This window comes from Protopterus annectens, chromosome 3.part1 (assembly GCF_019279795.1).
Source record: "Protopterus annectens isolate FY-2018-M chromosome 3.part1, PAN1.0, whole genome shotgun sequence".
In the NCBI taxonomy this organism is placed as follows: Eukaryota; Metazoa; Chordata; order Ceratodontiformes; family Protopteridae; genus Protopterus; species Protopterus annectens.
In genome coordinates, this window is record NC_056732.1 from 622,099,143 (window position 1) to 622,120,251 (window position 21,109).

A 21,109-nucleotide genomic window follows, 5' to 3' on the forward strand; every position below is an offset into this window, starting at 1 on the left:
TCAGAAACATAAACAGTAATTGAGAGCATACATTCCTCAAACAGTGGGACAGTGTCATGTAGCATACAGCTTCTGTGAACAGAACCATAGGTGTACATAAGGGACACAGTAAGGTAAGTGTGAGGACCATGATAGTCCTTGCCAAAGTGCACATCATTAGGAATATATGTATATATATATATATATATATATATATATATATATATATGTATGTGTGTATATATATATATATATATATATATATATATATATATATATATATATGCGTTACCTTCATTTCATCGACAGCTCATTTCACTGACAATCAAACTGGCAAGGCCATTTCACTGAAAGTTCATTTCACTGACAACTCATTTCACTGGCAACTCCTTTCGACAGTGATATATGACCTTTTCCCCACTGTAGAGCGATCCTGGAGTTAGAATATATAGTAATGGGGGGGGGGGGTGAAGCCCGACACATACTTTGGTTGTATATTGTTTTCTGCAAAACAGTTATTCATTGCACTTGTAAGTATCCATCTCTATAGCTTAAACATTTATAATATGTTGATGAAATGAAGGTAACCCATAGATATATATATATATATATATATATATATATATATATATATATACACGCACACACACACACACACACACACACACACACACACACACACACACACGCACACACACACACACACACACACACACACACACACACACACACACACACACACACACACACACAATCTTCCTTGTTCAGCATTTCAACTGTCTGCTCATCCCACTACCTCAAAACTTGAGAATGATATTATTCTAGAACTGAATAATATTTCATGAAAAAGCAGACCATGACAAAGTATGCTATACTAACCAAAGAATTGCTGACATATAACAGTATGTAGAACACTTTACTGACCATGCTATTAAATAGCTGGTATTAACACAACATTACATATTATGGATATATTCCTAGGAATTCTTAACTGCTTCAGATGTATGCATTCTGTCTATGAATTTGAGCATACAGTATGCCAAAATTTAGGCAGGCTGGCCTGGTTTCTTTCAGGCCAATCTAACAGGCAGCACATGCTATTCCTTTACACACAGGTACTGCTCTACAAACCATGTTATTGGAAAGCTGATGCTATCAGAGCATTACGGATCATGGCCATATTCAAAGGAATTCAAAGACTAACTGAGCTATTCGTAACCATGCACAACATTTATTATTTATTTATTTACTTACTGGGAAATTCCAACTGGACACAGGTGCTTTTTCAGCTGAGACCCAAGGAGAAAAGCTCTACAATAAAATATGTCAACCTATGTCCAAATTTCTGAGTGCAGTAGTTAAGGCAAAAAATACACAAACACTACCACTACAAAACTGGCTCAGATGGTCCTAGGCCATAAAGACTCCTAAAATGCCACAAAGAAAAGTCAAATATAAACTTATTTTATTAGTAGTACATGATGAAAGTGTTTATTCCTTTTCTACTACTAATAAAATAAGTTTTTATTTTATTTTTCTTTGTGGTTTCTGAGTCAGTTTTGCAGTGGTAGTGTTTGTGTAAAATATATCAACAACAGAGTTACATGAAGATCAATTGTTATACGTACAATAGCAAACAATACATGCAATATCAATATCGGATACATACAATATGACACACAGTAATGATCAGGGTATTCCAATATCTAGCTAGAGACTACTAATACTGGTAATAAGTATATTCAGATAGTAATGAGATCAAAACATATACTGTTATAAACTCATAGACATTTCAGATATTGCTATAAACTCAAACAGATATAAAGCAGATGTTCCACAAGATGGTGAAACAAGCTGGAAGGGATAAGAGGAATATCAGGGAAGACTGAAGGAGTAAAAGAGGAGACTGAGGAAATAGCAGAAGTGGCAGTGAAAAGTAGGGAGGTGTGATGTAGCTGGAGATGTATTTAGAGTTGAGATGAAGAGAGGTCACTAAGAATGTTAGAAGAGGGACTGAGAGATTGAAAAGGGGAGGGAACAGGGAAAGCCAGAGCCTGCAGTGGAAAGATTGCAATGATTCGACAGAGGGAGGTAGGGTGGCTAGGGGTGGGTAGAGGAAGGAGAGGAGAAAAAAAAGGAGAGTCACTAGTCAGGATTGGTGCAAGGACATAACCAGTGACTTTTTAAGTGAGTTTTTAGTACAGCTTTGAAGTGATTGCATGAAGGTAGTGTGGTAATAGAGGGGGAAGAGTGTTTCATAACCTGGATATTATGCAGGAGAAAAGAGGTTCTCCAGCTGAGCTCTTGGCTTTGGTTATTAGAAGTTGATTTTTGCTGCTGGAGCATAGTGGTCTAGTGGTACAGCAGAGCTGGAGAAGGTTTTGAAGGGATGGGACTTTAATATGATGGTTTACTAACTTGTGAGCAAAAGAGAGGTGATTCAGGTGAAGATATTGAGGGAGTTCAAGCCAGTCAAGTTCTCTAAGTGAGATACAATAATGGCTGTGATAGGATGCTCCTGTGGCAAACATAGCAATTTTGTTGTAGCAAGCCTTAAGATTGTTTAGGTCTGTTTGTCTAAGGTTGGTAAATATAGGAGAGGCATAGAATAAAGTGGAGATAAGGTGGGAATTGGCAACAGGAACTCTGGATGGTTTGGTGGGGAAATGTTTGCTTCTATACAATGTCCCTAGTTTTTTGTAACTGTTTTTATGGTTAGAGAAATCTAAATGTCAAATCTGAGATAGTTGCCAATCTCAACACCAAGTAGTTTGATTTGTTCTGTTGGGGAGATGATGGTATTGTCATTGGCTAGAACATTTAAGTGGGGGTTGGTTAGATTAGAATTTGTGGGTTGGAAGATGAGGAGTTTAGTCTTGCTCGGGCTGAGTATTAACTGGGCATTAGATAGCCAAACTTCAACAGAGGAAAAGGCTTCCTGTGTGATCTTATGAAGTTCGGGTATAGTTGGGGCTGACCAGATGAGGGTGGAGTCATCTTCATACTGTATGATAGAGACCTGCTTGGTGGCTGTGAATAGATTATTGGTGAAGAGTGAGAATAGTAGAGGTCCAAAGATGGAGCCTTGGGGAACACCAAGTGTGACAGGAAGTCGAGGAGATAGGTCATTATGCCAAACAATAGATTGTTGGTGGCCAGTTAGATAGCTGTGAAACCAGTCTACAGCTGATTGCAAAAAGGATAGTTTAGTGAGAACAGAGATTAGTTGTTTGTGTGAGACCATGTCAAAATCCTTAGATAGATCTAGGAATATGGCAGAGGAGAACAGGCCATTATTTTAATGATGAAGGATAGTGTTAGTGAAAGAGAGCAAGGTGGTAGTAGTGCTGTGGAATGGCCTGAATCCATGTTAGGTGGTGGAGAGGAGGTTATTAGTTAGGAGTTAGTCCAGGACTTGAGAACTAATGCATTTCTCAAGTATCTTGGAAAGTGGAGAAAGGATGGGTATGGGTCAGTAATTGGAGAGTTCGGTGGAGCTGCCACCTTTATGGAGGGGTATGATATGGGATATTTTCCACAGAGTAGGGACGTAGCATTCTGATAAGGACTGGTTAATCAAGATAGAGACTGGATAGACTAGGGCTTTGGTTGCTATTTTTAGGTATTCGCAGGGGAGCTTGTCAGTAGTTAGTTTTGTAGGCTTAAGCTTCAATAGAAGTTTTTTTTTATGTTGGAGGTGGGTACTGGAGTAAATGGAACGACAATAGGCAGAGTATTTGGTTTTGATGTGTGGAGGGGTTGTGTTGTTTAGCACAAGATAGAATGATTTCAGTAAAGTGTTTATTGAATGAGGCAGCAGTACTGTTGGAGGAGGGGAGAATGGTAGGTAGGGTGGGTGCCAACTTTACCCGGGTGGAAAATGGAGTTTATGGAGGACCAGAACTGCTTAGGGTTGTGATGGGAGGAGTTTAGGGCAGACTGATAATAATGGGTTTTGTCATCCTTCATTTGCTTTTTCACCCTATTGCACAATTCTAAGAATGACTGTCTAGAGCAGAAGGGTTTTGTTAAGCGCCAGTGTTCCCAGACCCTGTCTCTGATTTTCATTATTTCATTATTATTATTATTATTTCATTATTTCATTATTATTTTAGTGTCTTTTTGTAGTCAGGGGGAGTAGTCTGCCTTGACTCTGGCATTTCTTATGGGGACATGTGTGTTTAGGATATTTTAGGAAGGTGGTATTGAAGAACTGAACAGCTTCATCCAGACTGAGGTACTTTAGTGGTGATCAATTACATAAACATTAATATCAAGTACTGGAATAAGCTTCTTCAAAAAAATGCTATGGATGAATTGAACCAAGATAACAGGTACAGATATATGTTTCCCCTATGTGGATTGGAACCCACAGCTTGCCAAAATTTAAACATGTTGGTTGGGTGCCTTATAGGCCAAGCTAACTGTCAGCACATATTACATATAAACCAACCGGTACTACTCTACAAACTCTGTTGTTAGAAAGCTGATATTACCAGAGTTACTGGATTATGGGCATATTTGTAAGACTTTGATAACTAATGGAAGTATTCATAAGCATGCACAACAGAAACAGTAATATCAAGTATTGGGGTTTATATTACTTAATCAAAAGCTTAATTGAGTGAATCGCTAATCATTGAACTCAAATCTGCAAAAGCTCAATTAAGCAAATGACCATTCCAGCTAAACATTTCCTCGGGAAAAAAAAACTAGTAGGCCAGCTACTGACCAAAGCAAATACAACAAAATTTAAAACCCTGCAAAGTAAGAGGCTTCTCCCCTCACAACCCCCCAATAAAATATACCAACTCCGAGATCGTACTACAATGGAGAAAAGGGCAAATCCCCAATGATGGCCAACCACATCCTTTCCCTAGGAAATTTTTTGCTGAAATGATCGTTCACTTAATTGAGCTTTAACTGAATAGGGTTCAATGATTAGCGATTTGCTCAATTAAGCATTTTACAAACTGATATAGACCCCAAGTATTGGAATATGCTTCTTCAAAAAAATGTTATGGGTAAATTAAACCAAGATAACAGTTGCAGATATGTTTCCCCTATGTTGACTGGAACCCACAAGACACCAAAATATACACATGATGGTTGCTTGCCTTATAGGCTGAGCTAAGAGTCAGCAGGAGTTTTATTTTAGAAAACAGGTACTACAGATGTTTATTATATTATACAGAAGCTGCAAACAATTATGGTAATTTTATTCTAAGGAAGTAACAGTTATCAGTAAGTAGTCAGACAATCATTCCTTTTTAGCTTAAATCAATATGCCTGTGTACTTTCTTAGAAGGAATGATTTAATGAGGCTATGCACATGTTTTTATTCCAATGTATAATGGTGCAATAGGCGATACAGTGGTACTATAACAAAAAACTAAGAAGTGTGCAGTAATCCACCACCTAGGCGCTCTAGCCATCAGTGATGCAAGAAGACAGTGGTTATGTGAAGTTATGTCATTAGAGGCTGTAAAATATATGTACATCTAAAAAAGGTCATAATTATGGACATATACACATTATTAAATAAGCAACGTGAGAATCAAACCCACCATTAACAGAAGAGTATTTACCACTTATTTATCCCTATGAGTTAACTGTCACAGTAGCTACTACATGGTAATAAAAACATCTGTCTGATACATATGGGACAGAGAGATATCTGTAAAATCTGTAGCAATGCTTTGGTATGCATAGAATATTGACACTTAAAGGGATCTATGAGCTGCCTCTGCACCTCAGCGACCCTCCTTCAAAGCTCTTCCACATCATTCTGATGGAGGTTATTATATCAGTGAAGAACCTGCACTTCCGTGGGGTACATCCTAGTCCCTTGTGGTCTGGTTTCATACATCAATCATGGCAAAGTTCTTGGTTCTGGCTCTCATCCTCTGCTCAAGTCTGGTGTATGCAGTCAACACCTAGGTTGTCTCCTTGTCAGTCCAGTTGGGTGCATGGACGTGGCTCAGCCTCCACAAAGTAGCCATAATGATACTGAAGTTGAAGAAGATAGCAAAAGAGAAACACAAAACAGTCTAAGAAATGTTTCTGTGTGGAAGATTTTCAATTCATATATATATCTAGTTAATCACTATATATTAATAAGATCAGATAATGGTAGTAGAAGTAACAAACTTAAACTCGTCCTAAATAAAAAAAATAACAAAAATATATTTTGAAATATTATACAGAATTAATAAGTATTTAAAAGTAATTCAAGCAGGGTAGACAGTCTGTTTCCAGTCGAAAGTCCTTTATTAAGCACACAGACTGCTCTAGTCTGCTGTAGTCTACTCTAGTAGAAAATAGAAACACACAGATATGCTCACTGATATACCACTCAGTTAGCAGTTATCAATGGTCTGATCAGTAAATGTATCAAAATCAATATTTGAAAGTGGCACTGATGTCATGTTATCAGGTCACTGGATGATAACAGGCACATGCCACACATGGTACCATTTATTGATAGCTATTGGGTGTTTACACAGTACACCTGGGTGTTTCAGTGCATGAAGCCAATTTACATGGAGGTGCATGAACAAGATTCAAAAAACCTGAATTTTAATGAACATCATTAATTATGTATGGCACAAAAGATGCTTAAAGGTGTGTGCACATTAGGTTTGTAGGCCTCCTGTGCAAGGCTGAATGAGTCATGGTATATGGGGTCATAATTTCACATGGCTGTAGTGGATAACCACAGTCACCTGTTGTGGGAATAGAAACTCTTTTGGTAAAAATAGATATTGTTGTGAGTGGTATCCCTAACTTACTGCCTAGCTGTGTTCCTGTACTTACCCTGTAGCAGTCCCTCCAGAATTTCACCTTGCTGGAATGCAGCCCTCAGTCCACTTTCCCTCCAAATGGCAGCACCATGGACACTTCCAGGGTCTGTTGCCATGATGTTTGTTATGCTGCCATTTGCTGCACATACAGCTTGGCAGTTGATGGATAGCCAGGCCTTTCCGTTTATGTATCAGTTGCTTCAGGATGCACTGTTGTCTTGATAGGTATCTGTGTGCAATCTATCACACTGAGTACATGTGAAAAGTTTGTAGTGCTGTAAAACTGGTGCATTACAGTTCTCTGCTCCATGGGGGTGGATGTTAAGTGTATGTAGTCATCCACATTACTGCACATTGCTTCCAGGAATTTTGCCAGGATACAACAACAGCTGTCTGTGATATCCCCACAGCATCCCCATATGTCTCTGGAATGTCCCAGATGCAAGCACACCCAGGCTGAGACACACTTTGGTTTCAAGTATAATGGAGTTTCCTCACAGGGTCTGTACAGACGTGCAGAACACACATGTTGCAGACAGCTTGAACCAGTTGTCTTTCTAGCTGGTATCTGTCATTTACATGTTGGCCTGACAATTGGTTTAGTTTCAGCCTTGTTCTGACTCTAGCTGGCTGCCCTCTAGGGTGCACAGCCACAGGCTCATTTATGGCTTGTACCACTGTAGCCTGTTGCAATACATTGACAGCAGGTTGCATTTTTATGTATTTTTATATGTTTTACTGCTGATTTCACCATAATCCATAGTATTCACTTAAATTCCTTGGGGTCCGTAGAGCATATGCCAAGGATTTCAGAAACTGAGTTAGCTTGGCTGTTTGTTGCATTTTTGAGTTGCGTTGTGGATGCATGATGTGTTTTGGAATCAGTCCGTTGTGCACTAAAACCCTAATTATCCTATACTGAATACTTAAGTACTCAGGCTGCTTTCACTGTGTCTTCTGAAACAGAGTCTGCAGCAGGTATGCTGAAGTCTTCCTTCGGCGTACTGTGCTGTCTTTAATCAGCTTCCATGAGCTTTACTGAATCCAGCTGTATTCCCCAAACTGCAGCAGTCTGGGAGTAAGGAAAAGCCACTAACTTTCATATGCACTTACCCCCCCACACACACATACACTCATACATGTGTACGTGTGCACATACACACATGTGGGGCCCTGATTAGGTTTCAGAATTCTCAAGCCATGTATGTACAGTTTTAAAGAGTAGGATATTTGTTAATACTGATTGTCACATTTTTCCTGATGGAGACCCTGAAAAGAAAACAAAACAAGGAAAAATGTTGCGTTAAAATACTAATGATCAGAGTATTTGTTTTTATACACTAAGGTAAGTTTTTTGCAGAGACATTTTAGTTTACATTTTTGAATAAGATGGATGAGGCATCTGCTGATACAATAAATACCAATCCTGAATATGCTTTTTGAAAAGGTTATAGAGTCAATCCTTTCATATTATTTTGCACAGCTATATATTTCTAAAAAAAAAAACACGGAAAAGGCACATTTATGAAATCATGCTGAACATGATAAATGTGTTTTAGAAAATGCTTTCAAAATCAAACTCACAAAATCATTGCTAACCAAGCAGAAATGAACTTCAATGTGTTATAACTCTTGCATAATGTAAAGAAAATCTAATGCTATGTTTAGCTTTTCCTTATTGTAGTTTAATATGAACTAAAACTTCCGTCTTAAAATGGGACTTTTACAGACTTATTTTTTCTAGAATTTTTACTTTCTAGAATCATTACTGCTGCTTTTTTGTATCTGATTTACTTTTAAATCACACCAACTGAAGCAATTAAGTGAGCTTTATTAAATAATGAGAAACTGACAACTTCTATTGCATGATGCTTTACTCAAGAAAGATGTTTGTTGATGATAGCTAAATGAAATATAGGTAGTTCTGCTCATCTTAACATTTTATAAATCTACAAATGTAGAATGTTAGATAATGCACATAAAACCACACACACACACACACACACACACACACACACACACACACACACACACACACACACACACACACACACACACACAATGCACACACGTGTGCACGCGTGCACACACATATCAGTAAATGTTTGAACTAGAAGTACTTGCGTAACAGATATGTTTAGAAAGGTAGTCAGTTTCTTAAAGCAAACTTTGTTGACTGACAAATGGAATTAATGAAAGTGGTCTGGTCAAATGACCTCACATTTATAAATGTATCCAGTCCTACTAGCTGTTTCTGGTACTGCTTGGTATACGAAAGGTCTGACCACCAAGATCAGGCATTCTTCAAAATGTTCCTTCCATCTCCTGCCAATGTTTCCATTTAAGGTTAGCATCACAGCAAGAGGTTCTCCGGTTCGATTCTCGGCTGGGGTGCCTTCTGTGCGGAGTCTGCATGTCCTCCCTGTGGTCGTGTGGGTTTCCTCCGGGTGCTCCGGTTTCCTCCCACATCCCAAAGACATGCAGTAGGTGGATTGGACACTCTAAATTGGCCTTAGGTGTGAGTGTGTGCATGTGTGTGCCTTCTGTGGAAGGTTGGGCGCCAGGCTGGCAACTCGACACCGAATCATGAGCGGACAGATGATCTGCTGTGGTGACCCCTAATCAGGAAAAGCTGAAAGAGGAAGAAGATTTCTCAAGCCCTGCTTAAACCCTGCTTGATAGTTTTCTAAAGTCACTTTTGGCCATTATAGCCAAGTGTGCCTGCAGGCATTTCTGTAATTATCTCCAACTGCGTCTCTAGGCATCAAATATTGCTTGTTCATATTTGCATTAGTAATTCCAAAACCATGCTATATACAAGGTAACTGAATATTTGAAACATACATGATGGGAAACACAGTTGTATTGATCTTTGACCTCTGTCAATGAATATTTGTTAGAACTGTAAGGTGATAACTTCATTTTTTTAAAGCCTCAAGCTACACCCACTGGGAGTTAAAAGTACACACTCAAAAGAGCTGGACTGGAGGGAATGAGTTAAAAGTCTTTTGACAAATTCTTTATATACCTGGACCTTCTGTTTGATGACTGCAGCAGCTACTGTCTTCTTGGCATTCCAAGAGTTATTACTGCTTTGATCAGGTTACCATCAAGTACTACTACATAGAAGACCTCTTTCTTTAACTTTACAGTTTCTCTCATTGATGTTTACCTGCAGATCCTAGGGTTGCTGCTCTGAGAAAAGCTAATCAATTTTGAGCTATACCTCTTTGCTTCTACCAGTTACTGAGGTCCTGATCACAGTCCATTCAGATTCCATATTTCAGACTCCATCTCAGTTTTGAGAAGTTCTTCCTGGGTGGCAGCTAAAGTCATTGCACATAGAAGCAACTGATAGAAATTTCAGGATACCTTCACTACATTTGGATTTACTGGTCTGTCCATCCACTACTGTAGTGACCAGGCTTATTTCAAGTACAAGTGATAACCATTTGACAATTCAGCATGCCTCCTGGCCTAAGTATCCAAAACATACAGCCATACAACTGATAGCATGGTTACAGCATGTCTGTCACTTCTGGTATTAGGTACCCATGTACTAAGTACTCTTAATGAGTCTTGTGTTCAGACATGGTGCTCATGAGGAGCAATCCACTAGTAGCACAGGAGTGTAATAGTAATCGTCTACTCTGGTCCAGATCAGTGAAGCTGTTCTTACAATCATGTCCCTCTGGCACCACACACAGTCTCCAAACAGGCTGAATATTCCAAAGAATTGTTAGGTTTGCATTCTTTAAAAAATACAGTTTTAATTTTTGAAAATCACAGTTACATTTTCCCTATCATCTCTTGACACAAACCACAACTGTATAGCACTCAGCTGAGGTTTTTAAATATACCCATACCTATCAGGAGTTTCTCTTTAGATGTAATTCCAGAACAGGATACCACTTTCAATCAAAAAACCTATTTCTAAAACCAGTGTTATGTGTTGAAGTCCATCAAAATCTAGCCAGGACTTTTTAACCTTCCAAAGAATCTCTATCTCCTTCCCAAGCAGTGAGGATGCATTCTATGCCCTAACATCTAGATTCCATTTGCAGAATGTAATGCATCCTAATATGCCCTGTTCTTCCTGCAGCATAATTTCCACTGTAGAATTTGCATGTCCTTGACTTTTCAGGTGATTTACATTGTAGCGCCACACATCTTGTTCAGCTAACCAAACCAAGCTACATTAGTCACCTAGCCACCAGGCACATGCTGGTGAATACCACCTGGCTTAAAGTGTGGGTTCTGCAATTCAATTTATGTGCAGGGTTGTCTGATCTTTAAAAGAACCATCATGTAGGGCAGATTTTGGATTATTGCTTGTCTAGCCCCTTGCTTTAGAACAGTTTACCGGGGTAACTGCCAAAAGCAAAAAGCTACAGAAAGCATAACACTATGGATCAGCATAATTCCATTATGACAAGGTTGTAATTCAAAGTAGTATTATTTAAACAAGACTGATTTTAGCAACTCACTTATAACCAAGACTGGCAGTTTTCATTGTTTAGGTTCATTCTAAATTAAAAAAAAAATTTGAAACAGCAAATTGTGTTCAGAAAAAGCATTTTATTAATTTCAAAATAATCTTCACCTGTGTTGCTTGCCTCCTTTGTGTTATTTATTTTGAGTGTTTCTTTTAGGTTTCCAGCTAAGCATTATGGGCAAGTGTTTATCCTTTTTAGGTAAGGTGACAATCAATACAAGCAGTAATTCTTTGCAAGCTAAGGCTTTGAACAAGGAACAGGGACAATGTAAAATCAGCTTGGAAAATATTAGAGTCAGCAACAGACCATAGACATAATAGCTAGTAAATGTGTGTTATGAGACAACAAGCTAGATAAGTATTGCATTAATGAACATTTGTAACTGTAACATAGGTTATAGCTTCAGAATGGTCCTCAAGCTAATTGCAGTTAACAAAACTTGCAGCCATCAGATGGCAAAGCCCAGTGTGCAGTGGCAAATCAGAAACGAGAAAAAGAGAAAATGTTATCTTTAGCAAGGAGAAATTGGAGAGAGTCTATACGAAAGGCAGAAGTTCTGCAGACAGCTGACTGGAGAAGGTGCAAGAAAAAGATTCTCTCCATGTTGCTGATGAAGTTACAGAGAAAGGCACACCATAGGTATGAGACCAATACACGGAAATGGAGTACATGTGTACAGCAGAGCAGGCAAAGAATGCAAATGGATAGCATACTTTTTACCAGTTACAACAAGGAAATTAAGGTGTAACTATTTTATGAGGATAGCCATTTGAAGAAGGATTAAGAGCATAAATGTGAGTAAGGTGAGGTAGGAACTAGGTGACTTGTACAATTTACAGGAAGCATCAATTATAGAGTGCAGTTTTGTTAGCACAGTAGTCTGGTAGTACCATATATGAATGATGACATTATATTGCCTGTGCAATAATAAGAACTGCAGAAGTCATATGTGAACAACTTATTTGGTAAAAAATTGCTTTGGAGGCATTGACTTTAGTTGTTTCATTTTATGATGAGAAAACTCAGAATGAAACACTATGCATTTACTAAGGCTTTTAACATCCATCCCAGCACCAGACTACTGGACCTGTTTGCCTGCTCTCCCTCCTAGTACACTAATTCCTTCTGTACTTACCTAGTAGTCTGTATTAATGGGAAAAAAGAGCTTTAGGAATGAGGTAGTATGAGGTGGTAAGAGTCTACACGTTCATATGACCACATTGTAATATTTAGAAAACATTTTATTTTTAGTTTATGCTATAACTTCTCTTGTAAGGATAGAATGCCTGTAAGTGAACTGGGGTCCTAATGGAGAGATGAAAAGTCAGCAACTAAGGGAGAGGAGTAGTGGTGAAATTGAATTCATCCTCAAGTCTTGGTGAGTACCTTCACAAGGTGGACCCTGTTTTCACAAAATCTCACCAAGGCGACACTGATATATAGACTGTATTTATATAGCATATATCATGGACAGATGTCGGCCAAAAATTAAAAGAGATAGCTGGTTGCACAAGACCCAGGATAAAAAAGTTGCCCAGTTGTGGTAGGCACACTGGTGCCAGGACTGGAAAAAATGACAGTGTAAAATCCACAAAATATGGACACATTCCTGCAGCAGGACCAGGCCAGGCCCAGGGGGATGATGGCCCCCCTATTGTTGAAGGAAGTAGCAGTTCACAAAATCACAAAATATGATAGGCCAAAGAAGAGCCATAAAGATGATAGAGTGGACTATTGAGGATAAGAAAGAAATTATGTATTGTTACTATTATGTAAAAAGCCAAGAATTTCCAGACACAAGACATACAAAACGATTAAGAGAGAAATTAGAGGAAAGAAAAATGCTTCCACAAGAAAAACTGTCAGAAACCTCAAATGAAACTTTGCGTTCATTAATACAACAGATTTGTGAAAAACAGTATATTTATCAAGAACCTTTGATCTGTTTGGAAAAAGAAGCATCTGAGGAAGTGCAAAGTCTGCAATTATATTTAGATACACAGAAGTTATGGGAAGCTTTGTCCTGAAGAAAAAAAAAATCCCAAAATTTCAGAATTCTTTGTTAACTTTGAATGAACTACCTTCAAAGTGGTAGCTTTCAGTTGCTGGCTTCCAAAGATGTATGCGTCTACTCCCTCTTAGTTAATGGGTCATTCCAATGCTTGACAGTTTGGAAAGTCAAAAGCTGGGATTAGTGGCATTTCCTCTAGACAATCATATGGCATATATTTCACTTACCTTTCCCCTAAGGAGAATTAGCATACTGTAGCTTGATGCTGCCTTCTTATCAGTAACACCATATTAACCACACCGGTTATGAAATGCCAGAGCTGCATACTGTACCACAACATGAGTACAACAAGCAAACAATGATATATCTGATGGAAGCAAGACAGTCTGAAATTAGGAAAACATTTGACAGCACAATGGAGAGTGAGACAGGCAGGAAGTACAGAAACACAGAGAATGAGAGAGTCAGAGGGTAAGGGAGAGAGAGACTAGATGAGAGATCAGCAGTTTGCTTTGAAAAGTTCTGAAATCTCAAATCAGTGGTTTTATTTGGGAACCATTTTTGTAAATATCTGTATCAGAGAATCACTGTGAAAGAGATTTAAATATTATTATTATCTAGGAAAGAACTATGTAGAGAAAGAAAATTAGTAGTTAAAAAAGAGCAACGTTATCTGGATAGATACATAATGATAAGATAGAAAGCACAGCAAAAAATATCATTAAAAAATAGATCCAACGTATCAGACCTTGGAACACTCCAGAAAAAGTGTCGTAAAGCAATAAGGCATCACTCAAGAACTTCACATACTGCTTTCAATCTAGGAGGTAATTCTGAAACCAGGAAAGTGCTATTGAAGAAAATTTGAGACAGCTGAGCTTTCAAAATAGAAAACCTCAACCCAAAGTCTAATAATATAAGTTGTGAGATGAAGGAAGGCCATGACAGCTGCCCAGACTAACCTAATGTTTGGATAGCTGGCAGAATATTAGCATCAATTAGATAATTATACTTATTTTTTATTTTTTTATTTTATTTATTTATTTTTTTTATTTTATTTTATTTAAATTTGTTGACCGGGAGTGTCCGACTGGACGTGGGTCCATTTTCAGCGGAGGCCCGGGGAGAAAGGCTCCACAGTAAAATAAACAGAGAGTAGTTACATTGGATTACATAGTGATTAACAATTTAACATAGAAATTGCTTACAACATATTTACAGATGAAGAACATAGTACATCAGTAGACAACTAGAATCTTTAGTTGTGAAGTACATAACAGGCATTAACAAATGTAACAATGAGAAGTTCCTGCTGTATAATAAGTACTAGGCTTATGAGCATCTGAGCTTGCTATCATCAAGGTAGTTAGTGGAGGTGAAAGAAAGGTAGTAGTTGGATGGGGTGGATGATATTAGAGTGGGAGTTGCAAGGGCATAGCCAGCATGTTTTTAGGTGCGCTTTTAATAAAGTTTTGAAGTTGGTGCATGATGGTACGGAGGTAATTGTGGGTGGGAGTGAGTTCCATAATTTGGCTATGGCGCAAGAGAATAGTGCTTCACCAGCAGAGTTATTGGCTTTAGTGATCTGCAAGTGATTTTTGTTGCTGGATCTTAGTGGTCTGGTGGTGCGATAGGGTTGGAGTAGATTCTGGAGGGATGGGACATTTAGTGGATGGTTTACTAGTTTGTGGGTGAGTGAGTATACTTTTTAAAGAAATGTAAAGACTGTGGATAACAAAACAATTCAAATGTATCCGAGTTCTTGAAAATTATGCTTTTTAAGTATAGGCTTTATCCGACTAACAATACAAGTTTGTATCTACTTACTTGGCTTAACATTAAAAGCAAAGTTACTACTAAAAAAAAAACAGCAAGCCACTTTCTGTAATCATAATAAGTTGTGGAACTATACTAATAAACTACTCAGCCAGAATACAAAACCATCATACCTCTCAACTGAGAAAATGTCCAGATTTTTGCTTCATATTTTTGGTGTGCTCCTCCAAAAATCTGTACTTTTCTAGTAAACAGCTGAGGATTGAAGCCATTAAATAATGACAAACATTTGAGTTTAAGACTCCACATCCTTCAGAAAATTCATGCTAATGCAAAACCTATCACTCTATCAACTTTCTAAGTTTGTAAGAGCAATATTTAAAATCTGTCCCTATCTGCCCCCCCATCATTTTAGGCTTTGTCTAGATTTTTTGCTCAAGAGGTGGAGAGGTATGAAAACCATGACTTTTTCATTCCTTGGCTTAAATGGTGAAGGACTTGTAAGTTCTTTTTCTTTAATGTTGTTAACACTGACAACCAAATTACAAGAAATGCAAATCTTTTCTTCTCCCAGGTGTCAATTAACTCAGTAAATGTGCAATCTTCTCCATCTGCATTACATATGCATATTATATATGCATATTACATCTTAAGTGCACAAACTACTTGTTAAACTAAAACTTATATCAGCATTATTTTTTCATAAGTTCCTAAAGCTCTCAGCATCAGAGATTGCATAGTCGTTAAAAATAATGATCAATCATTCCATCAAGGAAGGTCGTGTTCTGGAAACTCAGGAAAAAGACACTTACTGTGCACCAGCACAAAAAGGGGGGGGGGGCTTCACTGACTCTAAACAACTATGAACCTACTTTCTTATTGTCCCATTCATCAAAAAGAATGGGAAAATGTATGAACTTAGCAGCTTGTATAACACCTATGCAATTACAAACTAATTTCTGAGACATAACATGCTTCAGGTTAGAGCATGAATGAACATACCTGTAGTAAATGTAATTCATTTAATACCTGCCGAACTAAACAGCAAAAACATTGTTGGACACTCTTTTAAACCAGTCAAAGGATTTTAATATGATTGGTTGTAACAGCCTACTAAGTAGCCTGTCAAATGCCAATAGGTAGTTTGTTAAATAAACAGAAAACAGATACCAAGAAGTAGAGGGCTATTCTGCAGTCGTACTTACATGCGGTAATGCGAGAGTTCCCCTAGGGCTCAGTATCTGATTTGCCTTATACACAATCCTCATAAGGGCAGGCATTGTGTTACTGCTAGACTAGCACAGTGTACTGATGCTGCAGCTGTCTGCTTTGCTGATGCAACTTTATCATCAGTACACTATAATATAGCTTTAGACCGTATACTCATGCCCCCCCCCCCCCGGTGTGACTGTACCTTAATGCTGATACAATAAAGGTTATATTCTTTATTGGAAAATGTTATGTTATTGATAATACATTGCCAAATTCAACTTCAACTCGATGCACTTAATATCTCCTCTTTCAGTGATTTATGAATTCAGGTAGTAAACTGCAATGAACTATTCCAATTTATTACTGATAATGAGGTCAAGTATAAATGTCATGTAAATTCTGTCTTGATCAAAATCAACAAGAAATATAACACATATTTAAAAGTTCAAATATTCCTTTCCCCTAGTGCAAGACAAACTGAGACCACTGCAATAATGTGCTTCCTTCCTTTACTCTTCTATTCAGTATACTTGTTTACTAAAGTAAAATTCAACAGTAATGCACAAGTTTGAGCTATTCAGTATTGTTTTCACCATGTAGCCTAAGCTTACTTAAATTTCAGCATCACCTTTTCCCTATACAACTACATTTTCCCAGAGACTAACCAGTGCATCCAAGCATCAGACTTGGGCCAGTGCATAGACCTGGCATAAGCTTCAGCAGGTACATTGGTTCGATACTGGTGATCTCATACATATCTATAAATCCACAAATAAGCATGCCAAAGCAATATCTGACTTACCCAGATTTTTGGCTGATTCTCTTGGATCATAGAAACATAGAAAATTCAAGGCAACTGTGCCTTGTGACTGTTTATGCCTTGCCAGTACCCTCACTTATACCATACCTCCTCTTTCATGGATGGCTAGTCCAATCAAACCCAGATATAAATTGTGGATACTCATTCAGTCATCCAGGTCTCATTTCAAGGAAGACAGTGTATCAAATTGCTTAATTTGAAGGAGAAGTCTATTCCAGAAGTGGGAGAGGTACTGCAAAATGAGCCTAACTCTCCACCGTGTTTTATTTAGCTGCTGGTGGAGATTTAGAGACCTGGTTCTGTTACTTGTGGGACTATTTTATTTGTGGAGATACACAAGATCCAGATGCACTGGGTCCCTAAACGCTCAGAAAACAAGGCATCAATCTCCCCTCAGGAGTCTATAAGATATGAATGAAGGGACAGTGCTTCCAATCATTTCTGGTTTTAAGTCAGACAATCATAGTTAGGAGTCACATGGATCTTTTTCTAGTTAGGTATGTCCCAGACAGGGCTTTGTATTCTATAATTGGCCTACACAATGCTTAATACAAGGGAATAATGACCTGTTTGGAGTTGGAAGATAATTCCTTGGAAATTAGCTGTGCTAAGTAGACTTCCTGAGTATCGATCAAAGGAGAGGGACTACCAACCCATGTTCCACTTTCAGTAGAAAATTTAACAAAATTGGGAGTAAATCCCAAAATTGCCCTCTGGATTGCCCACTGGCTCACAGGTAGGATGCAACATGGCAAAATAGGGAAAGCTACCTCTACAAAGAGACAGATGACCAGTGGAATCCCCCAAGGGTCTGAGCTGGCATCTCTCCTGTTTGGAATTAACTTTCTTAAAGAAAAAGTTAATGCCAAAGGGCTCTGGCTGGTAAGTTTGTAGATGATTACATGCAAGGATGAGTTACTGACTCCCTAAATGACTTAGCCAAGCTGCAGGAAGGTTTGTCCCAAACAAATAACTGGTGCTAGAATCATGGACTGAAACTAAATGCCAAAAAATGTAGTATGGTATCCTTTAGGAAGCTGTCTACTCTGGAGAACTGATGCATTGAAAATATACCCCTGAGAAATGATCCATTTGTTCATTATATGGAAACTTATGTGGACAGTGACCTAACATTTGACCAACATTTGTCCACTGTTGCAATAAAGTCCTTATATATTATACAGCTTAAAACAAATGGAGTGTAACTACATCTAGAGATGTCGTTGTCTACCTTTTCTCAGCCCTCATTAGGGCATTCATTAAATATAATGCTCCATTTGGCATGCATCTGTCCAGACACATGGAATAACTGGAGCACCCAAAGAGATACCTTACTAAAAGGATACAAGGTCTAAACAATATGTCCTATTTGGACTGACTCAAAGCTCTGTCACATTACTTGGTATCCTATAGACTGCTAAGAGATGACCTGTGGCTGGCATACAAGATATCCTCCGACTGAATACTGATGGACCTACTGCACATCAGTAAGTCAAATGGCATCAGAAATATTCAGTCCAGGGATCTAAACCCTTACTGTAACACCAACAAAATGGTTTGGAGGGGCAAGTATATATCACAGAGGGTACCACTGCTGTGGAACAGACTCCTCATCCATGTAAAACAAAGCTGTTCTCTGCCCATATTCAAATAGAACTCGGATCTATAGATTAGTAATGGAAAATGTATCCCAGGACTGCACCCTGCACTGTTAATGGACAGAGGCAACTCCTAAATGCTTTATCCCATGCATGGGACTCCTCAAATTATCTATGGTATAATCCCAGATATTTTCACGAGGACTAAAATTTATCAACCATGGGATAGGTAAGGCCACTCTAGCACTTAATGGGTTATGTTAATTCAAGCACCAAAAGGGAAACTGGCTAGGCTTAAAATGGCCCACAAGAGAAGCTTGCCTAGCACTTGTCTCTGAACATATAAGGAGTGATTCTGCCAGGGTTGGTTTAGTATTGTATATTAAACAGTCAAGTATATTATCGGGCCCCATGGAGGAAATATTTTTCATCTTGGAAAGCACTTTCAGTTCATAACGTGCTATATCAGGGCATTGAGAAACTGGTAGTGTATACCTCAGACAGATACATGGGATACACCCACTCTGTCCCCATGTAGCCAATGTTCTCAAAGCTACGCATACCTTGTTGCCACAGTGATGGGTGTTCATGCATTCCATGAGCCTGCATATGAGGGCAGCACATCTCAGTCAACCCCTGCATGGTGCTTCTGTCCACACAGTAGCAGTCCAATCTTTCTTTGTCATGGAGGGCATGGAATGAGGTGTTTACAGAAGACGTGGTGACACTGCAAGTGACAGCACCCCTCCATAGCTAAAAACTATGAGAACAACCTCTTGCATACATACTTCTGCTAAAGCAGAAGCTAATGAAGCCTCTCTCAGGGAACACCATGATTTTACTGCAGTCAGCAACAATGGCGGCAGTGTCTCTTTGTGCAGAGTATTTGCACTTCTGCATCACAACACTACATTGTTTACCTTCACTTGCATTTGTCAAGACTCTGTGTGTAACAGTGTTGTTCATTTCCATGTAATTATATTCGTATGTGTATAGTATGTTGGTCACAAAGTATTCCACAGTTTAGGTTGTTTGTGCAAATGTGTCTATGAATCACCTCCACCCTGTGTTTTGCAGCTAATCTCACAAGTTTGACTTCCATAATGTGGTATTTGCTCTTAAATCCCAGGGCCTATGATCTAGCTACAGTACCACTGTCGTTATTACACTGAGAAAGTTCTAGTCTCTATTGTAGAGTCCTGCTTCCTAGCCTTGTAATCCAAAATTCATGTTAATATTTTCTCTATCCAGCAATTCAACACTCAGAAACATGTTATTTTTTCTTAATCCAATGTATTTAAAACAGTACAGAGATATTAGTTAAGAAAGTACATTAGGTGTAATGTACAAAGCATAACTTATGCTTATAAAATTAAATTATTAGCATATACATATCACATGCTAAAACAAACAAACATCAAATATACAAACATTACACTGTATCCAAAAATGGAGACAAAACATAAGTAAACAACAAGCTACGTAAGAAATTGAAAAGTAATGTAAGACAACACTAGTGTGTATAAATAGAGAAGAATAGAAAATGTCCAAATGTGCCCAAATCAGGTATTGTGCTCTGTAGCTCTATAGTACTTTTGACAGTCTTATATTCAAAATCCCTGCACAGGTTTAATTGGAGAACAGAAGCCTAGACTCCCCTACTAGTCTATCTATAGATGTTCAGCATTAAACAATGAGCATTAATCATAAATCATTACAGTCCCTCCTCCAACTGAAAATCTAATCCCATAGCCTACCTGGACTCCAGTACCAGCTATTTACAGTTCACCCTGTTATATGTACTGAAATAAAAACTCTAGATGAGACTTCTTTGGTGCACTTTGCAGATGTTTTCTAAGCTAATCATAAATCCTTTTCTGTACTGCATGGTTGTTTGGAGAGCTGAAAGAACCATTCTCTCTCTCTCTCTCTCTCTTCTTTCTCTCCCACTCAGCAAAAGCAAGAAAATAATGTGCTTTTATAAGTGCTGCCCACTATGATCTAAACTAGGCCATTTACATATGAAACAATTAGGTCTCATCTCTCCATAAGATGACAGAATGTTCCTTTCACGCATGATGTCATGTTAGCATGAGCCTTATATCGACTTGAGCTGTATTCTTTTATAATCTTTGGTATATCAGAAAAATGTATTCTTATAAAATGCATTCAATTACTATTCAAGAGTGTCTGGTATCACAATTAGTCTGTCCCAGCCTGACTCTTACAATCAAAAGTGTATTAAAACACATACAAAAAGACAGATGCACATTACATAGTCACATTACAAGTGTTTTAACACCCCAACTCCACCTGATGGCAACGGCCCTATAAATGCAAAACTCTTGCCATATTTCAGTCTGCCTCTAGAATTTGTGTCTTGAAATAACCACCACACTACAGACACCATAATT